The sequence below is a fragment of the Hyla sarda genome, chromosome 1, assembly GCF_029499605.1.
Source record: "Hyla sarda isolate aHylSar1 chromosome 1, aHylSar1.hap1, whole genome shotgun sequence".
Lineage (NCBI taxonomy): Eukaryota > Metazoa > Chordata > Amphibia > Anura > Hylidae > Hyla > Hyla sarda.
Window position 1 is genome coordinate 390,253,061 of NC_079189.1, and position 21,979 is coordinate 390,275,039.

Here is a 21,979-nt window from a genome sequence, read left to right on the forward strand (position 1 = left end):
TCATTTTATTCCCCAGTTTACTTCATACACTTGTATTCACTGGAGAAAAATGCTTAATAATTACAAATACTTTGTAATACTTTGAACACATTTCTAGTAACTTTAATGGCACTCTATAAATAGCAGTTTATAAGCTATTGTCGGATACATTTAATCCTTAAATAGGCACTGTCATTCAAAAAAATAAAAACATTGCCTAGATCAATAGTACAAGGGAATTTAAGAAACCTTGTAATATATCTTATTTGACAAAAATGCTTTTTTTCCTCCTGGTATTAGACTGCCCCTTCCCTGCTGCTCAAATCTTCTTTTCTGAAAGTCAGCTCAGCCTTATTCTGTGTCTGCAAGACAAGCAATACAAATCTATGGAGGAGGGAGGAGGGAGTTCTACTCACCAGCTCTGGGAGAACTGCAAATTATAGATGAAGCGGGAAATGGCCAGAAATAGTGCTGTTCCTCATGTACACACACATGGCAGCTTATCCTAAGAAGTCTCCAGAACTGACAGATACACTTTACGTATAATTACCTATCCTCCAGAACATCTATCTTTCCTTATTCTTGATTATTGGACTGAGGTGGTAAAGGTTAAATTTCTGGCATTTCGAGGAAAACTAGAAGCCAAAACAAAGGAATTTTAAGACGTTTAGAAGTATATCATATACAGCATAATCCTAGGCCATAAAAATATGTAAATATCTTATCACCGCAATACTCTGCAACCTCTTTAACGGGGCTTTATTTCCCCATTCTTCATTTATAGTAGTGGTCAACTCATATATAAGCCCCTTAAAAGCCCTTATAAGCCCCTTAAACTCCTGGACCCTGGTGCAACCACACCCTCTGCATCCCCTATAGTTATACCCCTGCATATTTACCAGCCGATTTCTAGCATTCATATTGAGACAGGAGAAAACTAATTGGTAAAAAATGTAAAGATAAAAAGTTTCCTAAAAGACCCCCAACTCTACTTAACCCTACTCCTGCCCATAGGGGCTCTATTTTATGGAGCAATTATTGGCATGTGTAATAGAACCAGTGATCAGCCAACAAATGAGCAAACATTTTGCTGGCTGATCACATTGTTGTAACCCGCTACAGCATAATACACCACTGTCAAGCTCATAGATCACCGTTAGTTTACACAGCACAATGGCTTGTGTAATAGAGCCTTAAATGGACAGTGTAAAATACAACAACTTTTGATATGTTAGAAAGCATGCAAAAACAATATGTTTTGCAATTGCCTTCATCAGAAAATTCTCAGTATTTTATACTGAAAAAGCCAGTCAAAATACTGGCCACTAGGGGTCCTCCTGCCTCTTGGACACATACCAGTTCTGCCGTGTCCAGTGGTCATCGACATGTCATGGACACTGTGAGTGATTGACAGGGGCTGCAGGCAGGTCCAGGGTTCTTTGTGAGTCAGAGCAGAGTGAGGGAGGGGGAGGGGTCATCACATGGACAGAAACCTCACTGAGCTATGATGGCTATGAGGAAAATAAAGGTAATTCTGAGAGAAATATAGGTTGTAGACACATAAAAATGACATGTACATGATCAGGATGAGGTACTTTGCGAGGTCCTTACAAGTGACATCATGAGACTGACCTAAAAACAACATTGAAGTCCATAAAACCTTCAACTCTTAAGAGTCTCACTATCTCTCCATGTCCAAATCATATACCATCACATGACAGTACTGTGCAAAATGTACTTATGCTTAAATGATATCCACCTAAATAATATGATTAATATATGAGTGGATAGCATAGTTTAGTCATTGCAAACACAATTATCTTCCCTCAGATCAACACCATTCTGGCCTTTACCCTAAAGGGTTATCCACTCTTTGAACAAAATTCAAATAAGAGGCTTAGTGGTAACAAAAATAACATAAAAATTCTTACTCATCTCTCAAATCTAGTGAGGACCCAGCTCAGAAGATCCAGTGAGTACTTAGGTGTCTGTTCACTAGTGGCTGGAATGTGACTACTACAGCCAATCACATGCATGATCACATGCAGTACTACTAGCGTGACACCCAGGATGACTGCAGGATCCGAGAGGTGAGTAAAGGTTATTGTGTTATTTGATTACATTTATGGCTAGGTTCAGACTATTTGTGGAGTACTATAGTGGGCCCATTCATATGAATGGCCTGCATGTATCCAGCAAGTGGCTCCGGTATTAGGGTGCTCTGTCTCTCGCCTGTCTCCCCTGATAGTCTGCTTCCTGGAGTCCGCGGGAGCTGTAGACGTAACTTCCCAGCGACGTTCAACCAATCACTGGTTACAGTGGTGTCCCTCCTTGGCCAGTGATTGGAGAGCGGCACTATCACTTCCCCCGGTTGTCAACGCTATTCTCTACAACTCCAAAAAAAAGCAGGATCACCAGCCGCAGACAGAGTAACTGGATGCTGCGAGGGAGCAGAGCAAGAGGAGTTAAAGTTTTTATTGTTTGAATAAGCAGGTTAGAGACAATAGATTAAAAAAAAATTCCACTGGACAAACCATTTAAACCGTAAGACAACCTATTGCTTGCCACCAGACTATCCAACTGTTCAGTAACTCCTATACATTTTAATGGAGTAGCAGCATGTGTGCTTGACTGCCAGTCCATACAAACCTAGGTTGTAATGGTGAAGAGGAATGAGGGACTTGGGACCCCTGTACTAGTCACGAAATGGTGGATTAGTGAAAATATTTGTTGCAGGAAAACAACTAATAAGAAGAGTTAATAATAAGAAATATTTGCAAAGTCAATTTTCTCTTATTTGTTGAACTCTATCACCTTTGCCTTTTCATATTGTTCTACAGAAAATCAAACATTTATATGTCCAAAGAAAAACTTTACATGGCGCGTCCTTACTTTTTCACATGACTGTATGTATACGCTACCAGCTAATAAGAGACATATCAAACATTCAAGCTCAGAGTCACATGGTGTAGTGCGAGTAAACTAACTGAAGATGTTGTGTTTACATATTTGTAAGAACTCTCTAGAAAGTTACCTGTTCTCATAGCCAAAATAAGTTCTAGATGAATGCACTACAGCAGATTATAATATACCGATAAGGGAACATAGCTGAATAATCTGATGAGTACACAATTCTCATATTGTGTCTGCTCTAAGGATTGTTTCCTGCACTCCAAATTGTTGGTCTTTGCTTATAAATTGGAAGTGGTTATGTTGATCATATGCATTTTTGGAGAGTTTATCACGCTATGTGATACTATGACCACAATTCAGGCCCAACCCTAGATTAGCACGAATAAAGGCTTAGGCCATGTTCACATGGCTGAAAATGTACAGAATGTCTGCCTAAAAAATACGGGCGGACATTACGCACATTTACTTGATGTGGCGACACTAAGACCGCTCAGAAATGTGCTGTCTCAATAGACAGCAATGCATTTCCATGCAGAATCTGCAGAAACATTGAACAGGTTCAATGTTTCTGCAGACACAGGAATCAGGATTTCAACCATGAGCACAGTGCAGCGGAAGCCTAGTGAAATCAATGGGACTCTGCTGCAGTGGAATTTCCTAGCTTAATATTCCTTTGGAATTCCACTCATAAATTTCACCATGTGAACAGGCCTTACCTTAAAATGTAAATTTTTACTACCACTCTTTAATAGTCACAATTAATCTAAAATATATAATAAACAACTTTGCAATTAGACAAATAGACCCAAAAATATTCTACCGTTTTGTGTCTATAGTTCCTAAGGCGAACTATTTGTCTACATTTTCAATGACTGTTGGCCAACAGTTTCCTCTCCCAACCTCCTCATATACAAACGTTCGACTTGGCCGAACGTTCATGTGTTGTCAGGGCCGGCTCTGCCTATAGGCAAAATAATCAGCCACCTAGAGTGCCCTCTTGAATGGGGGGCACCGCTCTGCCTGCTGCAAGAAAGTTAGACAACCAGCATCCAAACCATTCGCTCAGCCAGCAGCATAAGGAGGAGGTTTGGTACAGTGTCCCACCCCAGTACTAAGGTGGGAAAATGGGCAGGGTCAAGGGGCGGCAAAATTAGCTTTTGCCTAGGGTGGCAAAAATCCTTGAACCAGCCCTGTGTGCTGTCTATGAGGAGAGAAGGTGTAAGCTGCAGCCAGACATCCAGTCACCGGAATATCCCCCCCCCCCCGCCCCCAGAACAATACGATTGAGTGGAAATAATAATCTATTGGTGGAGTCGGGAGGCCACCATAAACCTTAGACAGTCAACTGAATCTGCTGATGGTGGTGGGTTCGGCAAAATTAAGTACAAGGGGTATGGGCACCTTAACATAAGCAAGAAAAGGGGGAAGAGGGCATGGAGAAGAAATCAGACTTAAATGTTAGTGTGGCATGGTTTGCTCAGTGGTCAGGGATTTATCAATTGCGACTTTTTGTGCAAACACCTTCAAAAAGACGCACATATACACCGACCTGGACATGGCCTAGTGTTTTAGGTGTGTGTAGAAAAGTTGCGAAATCGAACCACTGAACCATAGGCAGTGGTGTATTGAAGTGAAATTTCTGGAAATGTGTCCTGTGCAAAATTCATCAAATGCCCTGTGACCATTTGATAAATGAGAAATGAGGCGCATGTACACAAAATAAAATATAGGTGGGCAACAATCATTCACCTACACCTACATTGCCCCCATAGATTTGCACATTGATCTTGAATTATGTTATATTAGAGCAGTGGTTTCTAAAGAGTGCCTCCAGCTGTTGTAAAACTACAATTCCCAGAATGCCCGAACAGCCAAAGGCTTTCCGGGCATACTGGGAGTTGTAGTTTTGCAACAGCTGGAGGCACACTCTTTGGAAAACACTGTATTGGAGCCATATAAAAATGGTTGCAAAAGTGTATATACCCTTTCAGTGTTTGGTGCCTTGATCTTGGTAAGTTTAAATAACTGTAAAATATCAGACATAGATAGATGGATAGATATGAGATAGATAGATAGATAAATATGAAATAGATAAATATGAGAGAGAGAGAGAGAGAGAGATAGATAGATAAATAGATAAGCAGGAGAAAACAGCAGCACACTGCTAGCACAAAGATACAGATAAAACATGAAATGCTATATTGCTACAATGAAAAATGAAAAATTGAGGTGCTTCGCTCACCAATTGGCCAAATAGTTTGGACCATCCCACCAGGATAAGTTGACCTCATTTGGACGGGCCCTACACTATGACTGTGCCTCTGTGCAGTCAGTTACCAGGCTTGTAAGGTCTGAGACATCTAGCACCTTATAAGATGGGTGGAGTGGAGGAACCAACATGGAGGTAGCAACTCCCCCCCATATGTATAACACAAAAAAGGATAAGTTGGCCAGCACATACTGATACCAAACTACTGCATGGACCCAGCATAAAGGTGCACGCTGCTAGGCTAAATATACATAAACAGGAGAATACAGTAGCACACTGCTAGCACAAAGATACAGATACAACACAAAATGCTATACAGATAAAACTTCAATGAAAAATTGAGGTGCTTCGCTCACCATTTGGCCAAATAGTTTGGACCATCCCACCACGATAAGGTGACCTTGTTGGGATGGACCCTACACTATGAATGTGCCTCTGTGCAATCAGATAGGGTAGGGTCCGTCCCAATGAGGTCACCTTATCGTGGTGGGATGGTCCAAACTATTTGGCCAAATGGTGAGCGAAGCACCTAAATTTTTCATATTTCATTGTAGCAATATAGCATTTCATGTTTTATCTGGATCTTTGTGCTAGCAGTGTGCTGCTGTATTCTCCTGCTTGTGTATATTTAGCCTAGTAGCGTGCACCTGTATGCCAGGACCATGCAGTAGTTTGGTATCGGTATGTGCTGGGCAACTTATCCTTTTTTTTTTTTTTTAGATGGATAGATAGATGTAAATATAGAAAAAATATCGGAGGAGCAGCACAACCAGAGCAAAAATATGAAATGGTGCAGGCGGCCAACAGTCCTTGGTCAGAGGTCCAAATCGAGATAAAGAAAAAACAACTGCCACACACAAAATGCAGTGAAAAAAATAGGTGGTAGCTTTATTCCATGGTATAATACAGATGCAACGTTTCCGCTGCATGTGCAGCCTTTTTCAAGCATGCTTGAAAAAGGTTGCACAGGCAGCCGAAACGTTGCATAGATAGATATGTGATAGATATGAGATAGATAGATAGGAGATAGATAGATAGATAGATAGATAGATAGGAGATAGATAGATATGAGATAGATAGACAGATAGGTATGAGATAGACAGACAGAGTATATATAGACATATACATGGAATCTTTAGCAAATATTACAGAAAAAATAATTCTTTATTTTAAGGCCTTTTTTTTAGTTCATTCTGTATACATATTCTATGAAAAGTGGAGGCTAACGTGAAAGATATGAATCAGGTTTCATGGCTATGGTACTTATTTTATTTATCTCTTACATTAAGCCAACACATAAATTGCTATACCATGGGAATCTAATAACTTATTTACTAGCAAAGTTAGAATATTCTTGATTTTTTTTTGCATACTGCCAGATAACAAAGTATGATAACACCTACATACAGTGTTTATCTCATGCAGCAAAAACCACAGACATGTCAAATTCTGAATCATACACCAAACTAAACTTGCTGTAATATAATGTCACATAAAAATGTTAAGAGGGAAAAACCCACTTACAGTTTCACCTCCTACGATTGTTTTCCTTTTTGCGAAGCCCATAAAGGTCTAATAGAAAGGTTTTGCTTTGGATAAGTTAACGATATTTATAGCCTGAATATAAACAAACTACAATATCGTGATATAAAATAATATGATCTTATTAAGCAATTTCTAAAGTTTGCAAAAGCATCCACAAGGAAAAATAAAAAGCCAATTGCAAGATACAGAATGTGGATACATTTTTAATTATTTCTATCAATTCACTAATGGGTGTGAGGCCCGCCACCTCCCCCCATCTCACTGTCCTCCCTCCCGCTCCCCAGCTCATTGACCTCCCCATCTCAACCAGCTCATTGACCTCCCCATCTTAACCAGCTCACTGCCTTTACCTTCTTGCTGCAGGAGACGTGCTACATAGACTTAGTATAGAATTAGTTTCCTGCAGCATCTTCCTGCTTGTACTAAGGATAGGTGGGGGCCTGAACACCAAGACCCCGATCAACGGCCGCAATGCCCCCTCCCATAGACATGAATGGAGGGGGTGTGGTGTGACGTCACGTCCCCGTCTCGGAAGCCTGCGGTTTCTGAAACTTCAGACGCAACTACGCATAGAATGCGGGCTGCTGCAGGGAGATCGCGAGGGGTCCCCCGCGATCAGACATCTTATCCCCTTTCCTTTCGATAGGGGATAAGAGGTTTTTGCCCAGAATACCCCTTTAACCCATCCAGTACTTATCAGCTGCTGTATACTACAGAGGAAGTTGGGAAATTATTTTCTGTCTGACCACAGTGTTCTCTGCTGACACCTCTATCTGTGTCAGGAACTGTCCAGAGCAGGAGCAAATCCCCATAGCAAACTTCTGACATGGACAGAGGTGGCAGTAGAGAGCACTGTGGTCAGATTGGAAAGAACTACACAACTTCCTCAGTAGCATACAGCAGCTGATAAGTACTGGAAGTATTAAGATTTTTTAATAAAAGTAATTTACAAATCTGTTTAACTTTCTGGAGCCAGTTGATTCGAAAAAAAAAAAAAAAAAATCCCCCTCTGGAGTACCCCTTCAACTAACAAAGCACCTCAGAGTACTCACCTATTTGTGATATTGCAATCACTTTTGTTTAATGTCTGTTTATAAATAGGAGCAATATATTAGGCCCTATTCCAAACACTGTGAAGGTGTCATAGCATTACTTATTGCTGCAATTGTAAGGACTGATCTATGGAGTGGGGTTGATCTGCTATTACAGAAGTTGTGGCTTTTCCACAACCCCCCAGGTTAGCACCCTCCTGCTATATGCCTTGTTATATACCTCATTAATAAACAATATTACCCTATGTGGTGCCCCATCATTTTTCCCCCTCTCTTTATACTTCCAATACCAAACAGGTTTTGTTCTGTCAAATTGTGGCATGGTCCATCAGTATGTGCATTACAAAAGTACTGTCCCCTAGAGGGCCACATACAGTGCCGAATGAAGCCTCATATGATGGCACAATGTCCTGCTGACTCTCACGTGCCTGAGGCATTATTCTGAGTTAGCATAATGTGCTATATACAGCACAAGCATTGAACTTACCAAGGATCTATGATACACTATGCAGACTGTCACAGGCCTATACAGTGACCCCTCAACCTACGATGGCCCTGACATACGATAATTTCAACATGAGAGGCCATCGCATGTTGAAGGCAGCATCAACATACGATGCTTTTGTATGTCAGGGCCATCGCATAAACGGCTATCTGGCAGCGCAGACTGCTTCAGCTGCCACCGGATAGCCGTTTATGGTGCACCGTGAGCTCCGGTGATGTCTCTTACCTGTCCTCGGGGCTCCGGCGCGTCCTCTTCAGGATCCCATGCATCGTTGGCGCTCTCCATCGATGTCATCACGTCGCTGCGCATGCCGTCCCGTCATCCAATAGGAGCGGCGTGCGTAACAACGTGACGGCGGAGACGGAGCGCGCTGATGCCGGGGAAGCAGAGCAGAGCGTCGGGGACACCCTGGGGACGCAGCGACAGCAATGGATGGCGGCATCCCGGGCAGCGGTGACGAGCGGTGACGGTCCAGAGTGACGGGGACAGGTGAGTACAACTTCCTCTAACAGTGGTCTTCAACCTGCGGACCTGCAGATGTTGCAAAAGTTCAACACCCAGCATGCCCGGACAGCCAACGGCTGTCCGGGCATGCTGGGTGTTGTAGTTTTGCAACATCTGGAGGTCCGCAGGTTGTAGACCACTGTCCTATACTTTACATTGCACGGATCCCTCAACATGCGATGGTTTCAACAAAGGATGGTCCGTCCGTTTGGAACGGATTACCATCGTATGTTGAGGGACCACTGTACTGTACCCATATGTGTTTTTTCTCATGAATTTGAAGCATGCTTCATCCTACAATAATTATTGAGAACTTTTTTTTTATGTTTTAAATGCCATTCATCTTTATTTTGCTTCCAGCATACTCTTTCTTTTCATTCTGCCATTTCTAGAAACCTGGCGTCATCTCTTCATGTGTTTCTATTTCCCCGGACCCAAATCATTTAGCCAGAGATCATTCCATAGTTAAAGGGGTACTCCGGTGAAAACCTTTTTTCTTTTACATCAACTGGTGGCAGAAAGTTAAACATATTTGTAAATTATTTCCATTAAAAAATCTAAATCGTTCCAGTACTTATTAGCTGCTGAATGCTACAGAGGAAATTCCTTTCTTTTTGGAACACTGATGACATCACAAACACAGTGCTCTCTGCTGACATCTCTGTCCATTTTAGCAACCGTGCATAGCAGATGTATGCTGAGGGCAGCACGGTGGCTCAGTGGTTTGCACTGCTGCCTTGCAGCGCTGGGGACTTGGGTTCAAATCCCACTAAGAACAACAATAAATAAAGCATTATTATTATTATAATGTCAGCAGAGAGAACTGTGCTCGTGATGTCATCAGAGAGCATTCCAAAAAGAAAATAATTTCCTCTGTAGTATTCAGCAGCTAAGAAATACAGGAAGGATTAAGATTTTTTAATAGAAGTAATTTACAAATATGTTTAACGTTCTGCCACCAGTTGATTTAAAAGAAAAAAGGTTTTCACCGGAGTACCCCTTTAACCTATAGTAAAGCGAGCCATGAGGCCCATTCTTTGAAGCTGGAAGTCGTTCCTATCTCAAATTCAGTTAAGACTCTGACAGGGAGTTTTAATGTGAGGTTAAAGGAGGATAGTGGGTTTTCATGACAATGTAGAATTAAGACACACGCGCTGTCTACTGTTTCAAAAGGGAGGAAAAAAAAACACACACACTTTTCTTTTATTTCTCCTTTTTATTATGGCTTTCCGAATGCAGGCAGCAGGCCACAGTCGACAGCTGGGAGTTGCGTGTATCAGTAGCAGCTGTCTCTTGCTGGGGAGAAATTAAAAGATTAAGGGGATGTGGGCACGTGCTGGCTTCTGGAGGCCCAGACAATACTTGATTTAGGCTGGAACTTGTCTGCAGAGGCTCACAAAGGAGGTAGACTCCGGTTTGAATCAGGGGTCAGAGGGGACTTTGCATTGACAAAGACAAAAGCTGTACAAGAGACAAGTGAAAAGGGTGCTCAGTGCAACTCTGAAAGGGGTGGCTCAGCCCCTCAACAGCTGCTGCAGCACATGAAATTTGAAACGGTCCTTTCACAAATACAACAGGCCGCGGCACCGAGGGGGAGAGCGGCTGCACACTTTTGGCAATAATGAATCCTTTGCAAATGAAAATGGAGCTCTGGCTATTTTAAGCATTTGGATCTGAAATAGTAAAACAACCATTAGTCAAACTAGGTGATCACACATCAGGGCGAAAGTGTGCAGGGCACAAGCCACACTATGAGCTGTCATTCTCTTCTGTACTTCATGTTTACATAAGTGATTCCAGGCTGACAATCATTATGTATGCAGCAGCACCTTCCATCCAAAGCACAGATAATCTGCTGAAGATACAATATAGAACCACAGGAGAACTGTGTCACCCTGCCGCCTAACCCCATAGAAAATATTAGGGTTTACAGATCACAACTAGATGCAGAGCGTCCCAAATCTTTCTTTCTACAATAGAGGGATTTTTATTTCCACTGTAGAATAGGCCAGCAAATCCACAACAAAGATTTTTCAGTATTTAGCTATGAATTTAACCTTTTTTTGGTCTGGCCATGTTCACACAGCAGAATTGTTTTTAATGGGATTCTATTGAACCGTACACACAGCTGAATTTCCGCAGCCGAAACATCTGCCATGGAAATCCAAATTCCAGCCTCCCCAGAAAGAATTGAAATGTCAATTCTCTCTATGGAATCCAATCGAGAATGCATTGGCGTCTATGAAGATGGAGCATTTCCGAGGGGTCCTAGTGCCAGCATGTTCTGCCAGCACTCACTGTTTGCTGAATGTTTACCAGAAAATTTCCATGCCTCAAAAATTCTGCCGTGTGAACATGGCCTAAGGGTAAAATCAGTAGTGTAATTCGGAACAAATCCATGGATGTATAGAAAATTTGCAGATCCTAGTGGATTTTTTGCATCTTGTAATCCGGGATTGTAATAGCCTTGTAACTGTACCTTGTTGCTGTTTTTTACACTGAAAACTGCAGTTTGCATTACACACAACATGTGTAAACATAGCCTAATATTTCTTGAACAATCTGAATTTCTGGGAAGCATGCACAAAGTACTATAAGACTATGTAACTCATCATGCGTGCACATTGCCTAATACTTCTTGAACAATCTGAATTTCTGGGAATCATGCACAACATACTATATAACCTATCATGCATGAACACAGCCTAATAGTAAAAGCATACACAACATATTTTTAGTAACACATTACTATTTACTGTATAACTATATGCAAGTATCCAGCTGTGCTCCAACATGGCCTATATAGAGAATGATGAAATGCTGACCTTATTATATTACAAAGAAACAAGCATTGTTTTATATAATCTACTAACCTAAAGACATCCAGGACAGTACCATGCTGTCCCTTTACCCAGAAATAGAATAGCAGACGGGCTAAACCTGTTTGTAGCAGACGTACCTGCACACCTATCATTAGTATCCATAGCTTGCTGTATGTTTACAGGGAATACATTGCTGTTTTCACTAGTAGACTAACATACAAATAAAAGAAAGTCAGGCTGCATACTGCTGTTTACTGTATACACAATCTATATGGAGGGCCGGCTGATGCCAAAACACCCTCACAAAATGTATATACACAATTCTGGCTGCTGTTTACTCTCTACTGGTTCTTACTTCACTAGTGCAAACCAGATATTGTTGTGTCCTAACCAGACATATCTGGAAAATGAGCTTTTTACATACACTATATCTTCCCTGTGTTTTGGCCATACATGCTGGTAGAAACATAAACAGAGGGAGATTGTCAGATCAAACAAGAAGTGTTTGCTGACACTTTCATGGCTGGTTTCTGGCAGCAGGTGTTTGCTACTTGTGAACTATCTGCAATGAAAATAGAAAGGGGAACATGCTGTATTAAAATATCTCAGTGGGAAATCCCATATTAATATTGGCAATAAAAGTAAAGCCAGAAACTTGACACATGTTGATCTTCTATATATAAATGAATAACATGCATGTTAAAGGGGTTTTCTGGGACTTTTTATGGCTATGCTCATATCTGATCTGAGGGTGTCCTACAACCTGGCACCCCCTGCTGATCAGTTATTTGCTGGCACCTGCACACACACAGAGGAGACAGCTCCGTATGTTATGTAGTGGTGGGCTACTGCAGCTCTGCTTGCATTTATTTTAATTGGAGCTGTAGTAACCCACCATGGCCACTAAACACTGTATAGCGTTGTCTGCTTCCGAATATGTTCCTTGTGTTTATTGGCTCTGGCAAACAGCTCATCAATGAGGTGCCGGATAACAGACCTCCACCATATGAGGATATTCATTTCTCTGTCGCCATGTTTAAAGTATTGGTATATAGATACAGGGTGATATATTGTCACCCTCCTAAGCCTAGGTTCAGACTGTGGAATTTCCAAGCATAATTCTGCTTAGAAATTACGCTTGGAAATTCAGATGTAACAGAATCCCATTTGCTGCATAGTATACACTTCGATGTGAACCTTCCACAGCTGAAAGAAGGATCTTATTCTTTTGTCAGAATCTGCACGGAATACATTGCCGTTTATTGGGATGGCAATGTCCGTGCAGTCCTAGTGCTGACTGATTCAGTTTTTCCGGCTGTAGATACCTCAGTATAACCTCCTGCCTTACAATTACTACACAACTGAAACAAAACTGCAGGCAGTGTGTATGTAAGTGTATACCAATGGCCCGACACCTGCAGGACTAGGGTCTAAGGAGTAGCAACAACAGGGAGGACTCGGGTATCCTGAATTAAAAGCTGGTTCCGGAGGTGCAACCTCCACAAATAAACTGAAACACTGTAGTAAACAAGAATGTGTGGTGGCGGGGTGTGTGGTGCAGGGCAGATGTTGTTACCCTAGAGGCAGATGGTATTAACCCCTTGTATTCATGATACCATGGCGTGGTTTAGCCTATAGCCACCTGAAGGTATACTGCTGGATCCTGGACTAGGCACGGGGGCAATAAACACTCTGACGCCAAGTTATGGACAACGGTAGCTTTACTGAGGGTAGACAGTTGGTAAAGTCTATACAGTTCAGCCAGGGCCCAAGGAGATGACTAGTGACTAGATGACAGAAACCTTGCAGGCTTGTTGGGAGTAGGACTGGGTATATTAGTGCAGGCCACGTTGACTAGACAGACGACTTGACTTGACTGGTGACTGACAATTATTGCAGGATTAGCTTACTTGCACTTGACTGTGGCTGCAGACTGGGCTTGTGGCCTCCAATGCTCTGGACACACAAACTGAGGCAGCTTGACTGCACTGGACCTCAGCAACAAGAGAGAGAAGCTAGCTCCACCCAGGGCTTATATGGGGTAGCCTAGCAGGGAGCCCATAGGTCACCCTTGTGGTCAGCTGGTCACTGATACCTCCTGGGTAACAATCACATTGTACATTTTATTAAAGGCATAACACATCTTATAATACAAAACATATGTACAAATGGGGAAACAACTACAGGGGAACACTGAGGGACACTGCCGGACAGGGCAGGAAAGGTACGGGGCAACACCATCCCGTACTGGGCTACCACAAAGGAAATGAGACTGCACTCACCATCGAATGTAGATTTATTCAGGGAGTGTGAACAGGTACGGCGGCAGAGGCAGGCGCAGTCCGGCCTGCCCCTGCCTCCGCCGCCATACCTGTTCACACACCCCGAATAAATCTACGTTGGATGGTGAGTGAAGTCTCATTTCATTCTTGTTTACTACAGTGTATATGAAAGTGTGGTAGCCCAGTACAGGAGTTGCACCCCTGTACCATTGCTGCCCTGTCAGGTGGACTCTATTCCAGTGCCCCCAGGGCCCCCCTTTCATCTATGTTTCCTAAATTCTTAATACGCACCTATGTTATATAATGTAATGTGTATATATAGTTATGTGCCTTTAAATACTGTTGTCATGTGTTGTAACCAAGGATGGTACCAGTGACCATGTGACCTATAGAGTGACCTATGTGACCACTCCACAGTCTCCCCCATATAAACCCTGGGAGGAGCTAGTTCAGTCTCTTATGTAGTTGCTGCTGAGGAACAGTGATATCAAGTCCTGAGAGAGTATCTGGTGTCCTGATTAGGCCTAAAGCCTACTACGCAGACACGCATCCACAAGTCCACTACCCCACAGGTGAACGTCAAAACCTGGTTAGCTACATACAGGGGGAAGTCTGTCAAGTCAGTCTAGCCAAGTCAGTCAAGATAAGTCTGTATACAGTCAGCTAGGTCCTGCAGCAAATTGTCCAAATCCACTATAAGACCAAGCGAGCCCTAAGCTCTCTGAAGTCACTGGTTACCTCCTTGGGCCTAACTGAGCTGTCAAGACTATTACACCCGTCTACCTCAGTAAAGCTGCCGTTGTTCTGTAACTTGCCATCGGAGTCATTATTTGCCCCATGCCTAGCCCAGGATCCAGCGGTATATCTTCGGGTGGTGAAGAGGTTAAACCACGCCCTGGTGTCACGAACATAAGGAGTTAATGCCATCTGCCCTTAGGGTAAGAACATCTGCCCTCATTACACCCTCACCACATAAGTGTTTCCTAACCAGTGTGCCTCCAGTGAGCTGTGGCAAAACTACAACTCTGAGCATGCCTGGAAAGCCTTTGGTTGTATATGTATGATTGTTAACCTACCTTATTATCTGATTTACTTTATATCTATATGTGAGAGATAGGCCAGCCACAGCCATTGTGGTGTCCCGGTACCGTATCCTATCCGGTACCTTTTGTTGTGGGTCCCCATAGCCAGAGTCCCTAGGACGTCGGGATCCCAATTGTCTAGTTCACCCCTAGTCACCTCTCATCCAGTTGGTAATTGTCCAGTAACCACTTAGGATTTAGATGTATAAGGTTGTACAAATGTAAATAAATAGTTAATTACCTGCCCATAGCGTAGGTCAGCTGAACTCTATGGTATTTCTGCTTGAGGACCTTTGGAGGTCCTTGTGACATAGTTAATCCCATCACACTGTGTAACAGTGAATGACGGATGTTCGGACCAATCAGATTCTCCCTGCCGCTGCCCATATAAGGGAGCGGCGGCCATTGCTCGCTCTCTTGTTCCTGTGCATCAAAGCCAGCAACAACTTTTTGCTCCTGCGCTCCTGACGTGGAAGGACCCATACCGCTATCTCCCGCAGTGAGTTAGGCCCGAGCCTTGCGGCAACGGCTGATCGATTCTAAATTGACAGTGTATCAATCTCTAAGCACTCTGCAGCATCACCGGACCTTATCCATCCCCTAAATCCGGACGGATCTGTAATAACTACCCCAAATTCAGAGACTTTTAATATCATTCAAGGTCTGTAACATTTGTCAGTCATTGATATATATAGAGACTGTTTGCCTGAGACTGTCATTGTTCATTGGATGTGCTGCAAGCACTTAAGTAAAGTTTGTTCAAGTTCAAGTACCTTGTGGACCTTCGGTCATTTTATTACATGCAGCTGTTGTTTCTGGGAAGGGCGGCGATAGGCCGGAGAATTACCTCAGCATACTAGCCCTCAGCCTGGCGTCACGAACTATAGGGTTAACATTAACCCATTATCTACCACAACATCCCAACTACCATACACCTCCCCCCCAAGGCTTACCACACCATTCTATCTGTTTACGCTGACCAGCACAAAATGACAATTTCCTAAAAGCATGATGGACCATGGATAGCACTTTTTAAATTCATGGCATACCAGCATGTACTAACACTATAAAGTTATGGAGATCAATTATGTTTATATTGGCAGCTTGTGACTGCATCATGTACTGCAGCAAGAGTCTGTCATCTCTTGAATATTAGGAAGAATACGGGTAATTAAATATCTGTATAATATGTAATAGAAAGGCAACTGAAAACCCCAAATAATCAGTAGATGTATATGTCATGTGTGTATATGGCCCAACAGACCTACATATCTGCATACAGAATATTGTATTCCAATCGCCCCACATTCCGGAGGGCGTCACTCAGGAGTACCTTGGAGTAGAGTTAGCGGAGGACACAGATGGCAGCTGCTGCCCTGGATCTATTGATGTGGAAGGCAACCTCGGCTCTGGGCCTGTTAATTAAAAGGGCACACACAATACTCCGAGGACGGGCCACATTTCACTGGTGACATTTGTGAATAGTGACACTGTGCCATCAGGAGACAGGCCACTCCTCTTCCATATCACCAGTAGGTCATCCTATGGGTTCCCTTTGTTGTCTGTCCCTTTCATAGGGAGCAGGTGGAATGCAGCCAGCTGATTCCTGTTGACCTCTGCTTTGTGCTTTAAAGAGATGCCATGTTTTTTATCTGTTCTATCCATCATTTATTAGTATTGTGTCAAGTATTTATGTGCTTTTATATTTTTTTTATTAATGTGTAACAATGTGTACTTAATTCCTCTGGGTTCATTTTAAGCACTGACATATTTGTTCCAATGAAATGATTATGATAATATATGTAGCATAAACTACAGTTGACTATAATGTATGTATACAGAAATAAAAGCTATTGACAATGTTCTAAAAGGAGAATGGATTTTTTTTTTTACTATGCTATATTGTGTTATACGGGGCGTTTTCACTGAGTTTTTATACACAAATTATATAGAGAATGGTATAAGGCTTAGCACATAGGATTTCTAAAATAGCAAAATAGAATTAGTAGAAGGTTTGATTTTGTCTTACTTCTTGAAAAAATCATAACTACGGTATATGCACGAAAATTTATACGTTTAAAAATGTCCTCTTCTGACCCCTATAACTTTTTTATTTTTCTGCATACGGGGATGTATGAGGGCTAAATTTTTTGCACCGTGATCTGAAGTTTTTATAGGTATCATTTTTGTTTTAATCGGACTTGTTGATCGCTTTTTATTAATTTTTTAATGGTATAAAAAGTGACCAAAAATACGCTATTTTGGACTTCGGAATTTTTTTACGTGTACTCCATTGACCGTGTTGTTTAATTAGCAATATATGCTTATAGTTCGGACATCTAGTTCGGCGATACCACATATGTTTATATTTATTTTTATTTACACAGTTTTTTTTATGGGAAAAGAGGGTTGATTCAAACTTTTATTAGGAAAAGGGTAAATCATCTTCATTAACATTTTTTTTCCCTTTTTCTTTTTTTTTTTTGCAATGTTATAGCCCCCTTAGGGGACTATAACATGCATTACACTGATTGCTAGCACTGATTAATGCTATGCCATAGCATAGCATTGCAGTGTTATTGGCGCTCAAATGCTCGTGCCCTAATCTCAATAACGAAGCAGTCATTCAGTGATTGGACAATGAGGAGGCCGGTAGGGACCCTCCTCGTTACTGGACAGCTGATCGGGACAACACGGTTTCACCGCGGGGGTCCCGATCTGCCCGACTGAGCTGCTGGGAATGCTTTTACTTTAACTTTAGATGTGGTAATCAACTTTAATCGCTGCGTCTGAAGGGTTAATACCAGGCATTATCGCGATCAGTGATGTCCGGTATTAGCCGCGAGTCCCGACCCTTGATTATGGTGGAAAATAAGTATTTGGTCACCTACAAACAAGCAAGATATCTGGCTCTCACAGACCTGTAACTTCTTCTTTGAGTCTCCTCTGTCCTTCACTCGTTATCTGTATTAATGGCACCTGTTTGAACTTGTTATCAGTATAAAAGACACCTGTCCACCACCTCAAACAGTCACACTCCAAACTCCACTATGGCCAAGACCAAAGAGCTGTCAAAGGACACCAGAAACAAAATTGTAGACCTGCATCAGGCTGGGAAGACTGCATCTGCAATAGACAAGCAGCTTGCTGTGAAGAAATCAACTGTGGGAGCAATTATTAGAAAATGGAAGACACACAAGACCACTGATAATTTTCCTCGATCTGGGGCTCCATGCAAGATCTCACCCCGTGGTGTCAAAATGATCACAAGAACAGTGAGCAAAAATCCCAGAACCACACGGGGGGGGGGGGGGGGGGACCTACGTAACAAAGGCTACCATCAGTAACACACTAAGCCGCCAGGGACTCAAATCATGCAGTGCCAGATGTGTCCCCCTACTCAAGCCAGTACATGGCCGGGCCTGTCTGAAGTTTGCTTGAGAGCATTTGGATGATCCAGAAGAGTATTGGGATAATGTCATATGGTCAGATGAAACCAAAATAGAACTTTTTGGTAAAAACTCAACTCGTTGTGTTTGGAGGAGAAAGAATGCTGAGTTGCATCCAAAGAACACCATACCTAATGTGAAGAATGGGGGTGGAAACAATCATGCTTTGGGGCTGTTTTTCTGCTAAGGGACCAGGACGACTGATCCATATAAAGGAAAGAATGAATGGGGCCATGTATCGTGAGATTTGGAGAAAATACCTCCTTCCATCAGCAAGGGCATTAAAGATGAAACGTGGCTGTGTCTTTCAGCATGACAATGATCCCAAACACACCACCCGGGCAATGAAAGAGTGTATTCGTAAGAAGCATTTCAAGGCCAATCTCCAGATCTCAACCCCATAGAAAACCTTTGAAGGGATTTGAAAGTCTGCGTTGCCCAGTGACAACCCCAAAACATCACTGCTCTAGAGGAGATCTGCATGGAGGAATGGGCCAAAATTCCAGCAACAGTGTGTGAAAACCTTGTGACAGGAAACGTTTGACCTCTGTCATTTCCAACAGAGGGTATATAACAAAGTATTGAGATGAACTTTTGTTATTGACCAAATACTTATTTTCCGCCATAATTTGCAAATAAATTCTTTAAAAATCAGACAATGTGATTTTATGGATTTTTTTTTCATTATGTCTCTCATAGTTGAGGTATACCTATGATGAAAATGACAGGTCTCCCATCTTTTTAAGTGGGAGAACTGGCACAATTGGTGGCGGATTAAATACTTTTTTGCTCCACTTTATGCACAGGGTTGTGGATTTCCCGTTGACATCAATGGGACTAGATTATGTAAGGATTTCATACAGATTTTAATACAAAAAAGTGTGTCAGAATCCAAGTGAAAAAGAAATAAAGAAATCTGTGTGCACATTCCCTTATTGTATAATACACCTTTTATGGATTGGGGGCCTTAGGGTACAGTCACATGTTATTAAACTTGCAGCAAGTTTTGTTACTATTCACTGCACTGAGTTAGTAGAAAATCCGCAATAATAGCAGATTTGCAGATTGCCGTTGGACCCATTTAAGGGAATAGTAGGGAAACCCACTGTGAGTTGTCAACGTGTGAACATACCCATAGGGGGAGATTTATCAAAATCTGTCCAGAGAAAAAGTTGCCCAGTTGTCCATAGCAACCAATCCACTGGCTTCTTTAATTTTTAACAAGACCTCTGCAAAATGAAAGAAGCAACTGGATTGGTTGCTATGGGCAACTGGGCAACTTTTCCTTTGCATTGGATTTGATAAATCTCCCCCATAGAGTTTAAAGATAGCTAAGCTTTAACCACTAGGTAGAACTTAAGAGCTTGGGTAGGGATTTACTTTTCAGATCAGTGAGAACAGTTATCTCCCTCTAGTGGTGGCCCCTATCCTGTCAGCAGAGGCCACTGCTGGGCAATTTACATATTCAAAAAATGCCTTTTGTAGAAATTTCAAACACGTGGTTCAAGTCATTAAAGACCATTTTAAGGACTGTCTTAGGGCTGGTTCACATCACGTTTTCTCCCATACGGGAGCACATACGGCAGGGGAAAGATAAAACCTTGCGCTCCCGTATGCCTTTCTATGCGCTCCCGTATGTCATTCATTTCAATGAGCCGGAAGGAGTGAAACGTTCGGTCCGGTCGGCTCATTTTTGCGCCGTATGCGCTTTTTCCCCGGACCTAAAACTGTGGTCAACCACGTTTTTAGGTCCGGTCGTAAAAGCGCATACGGCGCAAAAATGAGCCGACCGGACCGAACGTTTCACTCTGGCCGGCTTATTGAAGTGAATTACATACGGGAGCGCATAGAAAGGCATACGGGAGCGCAAGGTTTTAGCTCCCCCCTGCCGTATGCGCTCCCGTATGGGGGAAAATGTAATGGGAACCCAGCCTTATATGGCATAAGACCATCCTTAAAATGGTCTTTAATGACTTGAACCATGTGTTTGAAATTTCTACGACATGCTTAATCTTTAGTATTGTACACATTTTAATAGTTAAAACATTGAAGATATTAGTAAATTGCATAAATAGCAATTCCTCAATATATTATTTTCAGACTCTCTCCTGTTACAAACAGGAATGTTTTAATAATGCTGGCATCCTGACATATACCTATAGCGTATTGCCTAAATCCAATGTGAACCAAGCCTAACTCAGACCTAGAGCAGGGCTTAAAGGGGTACTCCAGTGGAAAACTTTTTTTTTTAATCAACTGGTGCCAGAAAGTTAAACAGATTTGTAAATTACTTCTATTAAAAAATCTTAATCCTTCCAGGACTTTTTAGGGGCTATATACTACAGAAGAAATGCTTTTCTTGGATTTCTCCAATGTTACGACCACAGTGCTCTCTGCTGACCTCTGCTGTCCATTTTTGGAACTGTCTAGAACAGGAGAAAATCCCCATAGCAAACATTTATTGCTCAGGACATTTCCTAAAATGGACAGCAGAGGTCAGCAGAGAGCACTGTGGTCATGACATCAGAGAAATCCAAAAAGAAAAGCTTTTCCTCTGTAGTATACAGCCTATAAAATGTATTGGAAGGATTAAGATTTTTTAATAGAAGTAATTTACAAATCTTACAATAAGAAAAGGTAGCGTGCACTCACCGCGGGTAGACTGCTGCAAGCCGGAGGTCCAGGATCACCACAGCATGGACGGAGACAGTAAGGGGCGCTCAGAGGCTATGCCGGCAGTTTCGGACGTAGGAACGTCCTTCATCCGAAACTGTCGGCGTAGCCCCTGAGCTCCCCTTACTGTCTCCGTCCATGCCGTGGTGATCCTGGACCTCCGGCTTGCAGCAGTCTACCCGCGGTGAGTGCACGCTACCTTTTCTTATTGTATTGTTTGATACTTTATCTAGTGTGTGTACCCCGCAGGTGCTGCATATACAATACATCGGGTCCGGACGCTGCCAGTGATTACCAGCGGTATGGTATATTTGCATGTTTATCTGTATGGTGTGCTCTCTCCTCCTAATGTGGTTTATGGTCATTTACAAATCTGTTTAACTTTCTGGCACCAGTTGATTTAGAAACATTTTTTTCCAGCGGAGTACCCCTTTAGGACACACTGGGGGAGATTTACTCTCATTGTCTATTTTCCGCATGGGTCTACTGTCTGTGCAATTTATCACACGTTTTTAACAAGGATTCTGTAAAAGAAGCATTCTGATTGGTTGCTATGGGCAACTGGGCTCTTTTCCTCTGCACAGGTTTTGATAAATTTGATAAATGTTGTCAACATTACAGTAATCATAAATATATCATCTTATTTTGTCTACTCTATGTAAATGTCTAAGTCCCTTTGTAATGATGTAGCGCCGGCTATATTGATGGATTGTAACCTGACATATCACCCACAGTGTCCTCTTATGTCATCCACCTCCTTGTATTGTGGTTGACATTTAAGAATTCGTTTCATGACACCAGCCGCAGGTCTGTGACGTTCACTGCTTAAGTCTCTCTACTATCTGCACAGCCCATGTACATCCCTCTGACCACAAATATTCTGCATATTAAAGTGGTGACCTCC

The 21,979-nt window shown here is 42.2% G+C and overlaps 1 long non-coding RNA gene across 1 annotated transcript in view; it reads left to right on the forward strand.

Annotated features, from left to right (window-relative positions):
- The first annotated feature begins 1,930 nt into the window (after positions 1-1,930).
- The window catches only part of LOC130308236 (uncharacterized), an 80,346-nt gene continuing 60,297 nt past the window's right edge, over positions 1,931-21,979 (forward strand). The window contains exon 1 of the long non-coding RNA XR_008857238.1: positions 1,931-2,069. This is a non-coding gene — a long non-coding RNA (uncharacterized LOC130308236). The remainder of the gene's footprint in view (positions 2,070-21,979) is intronic.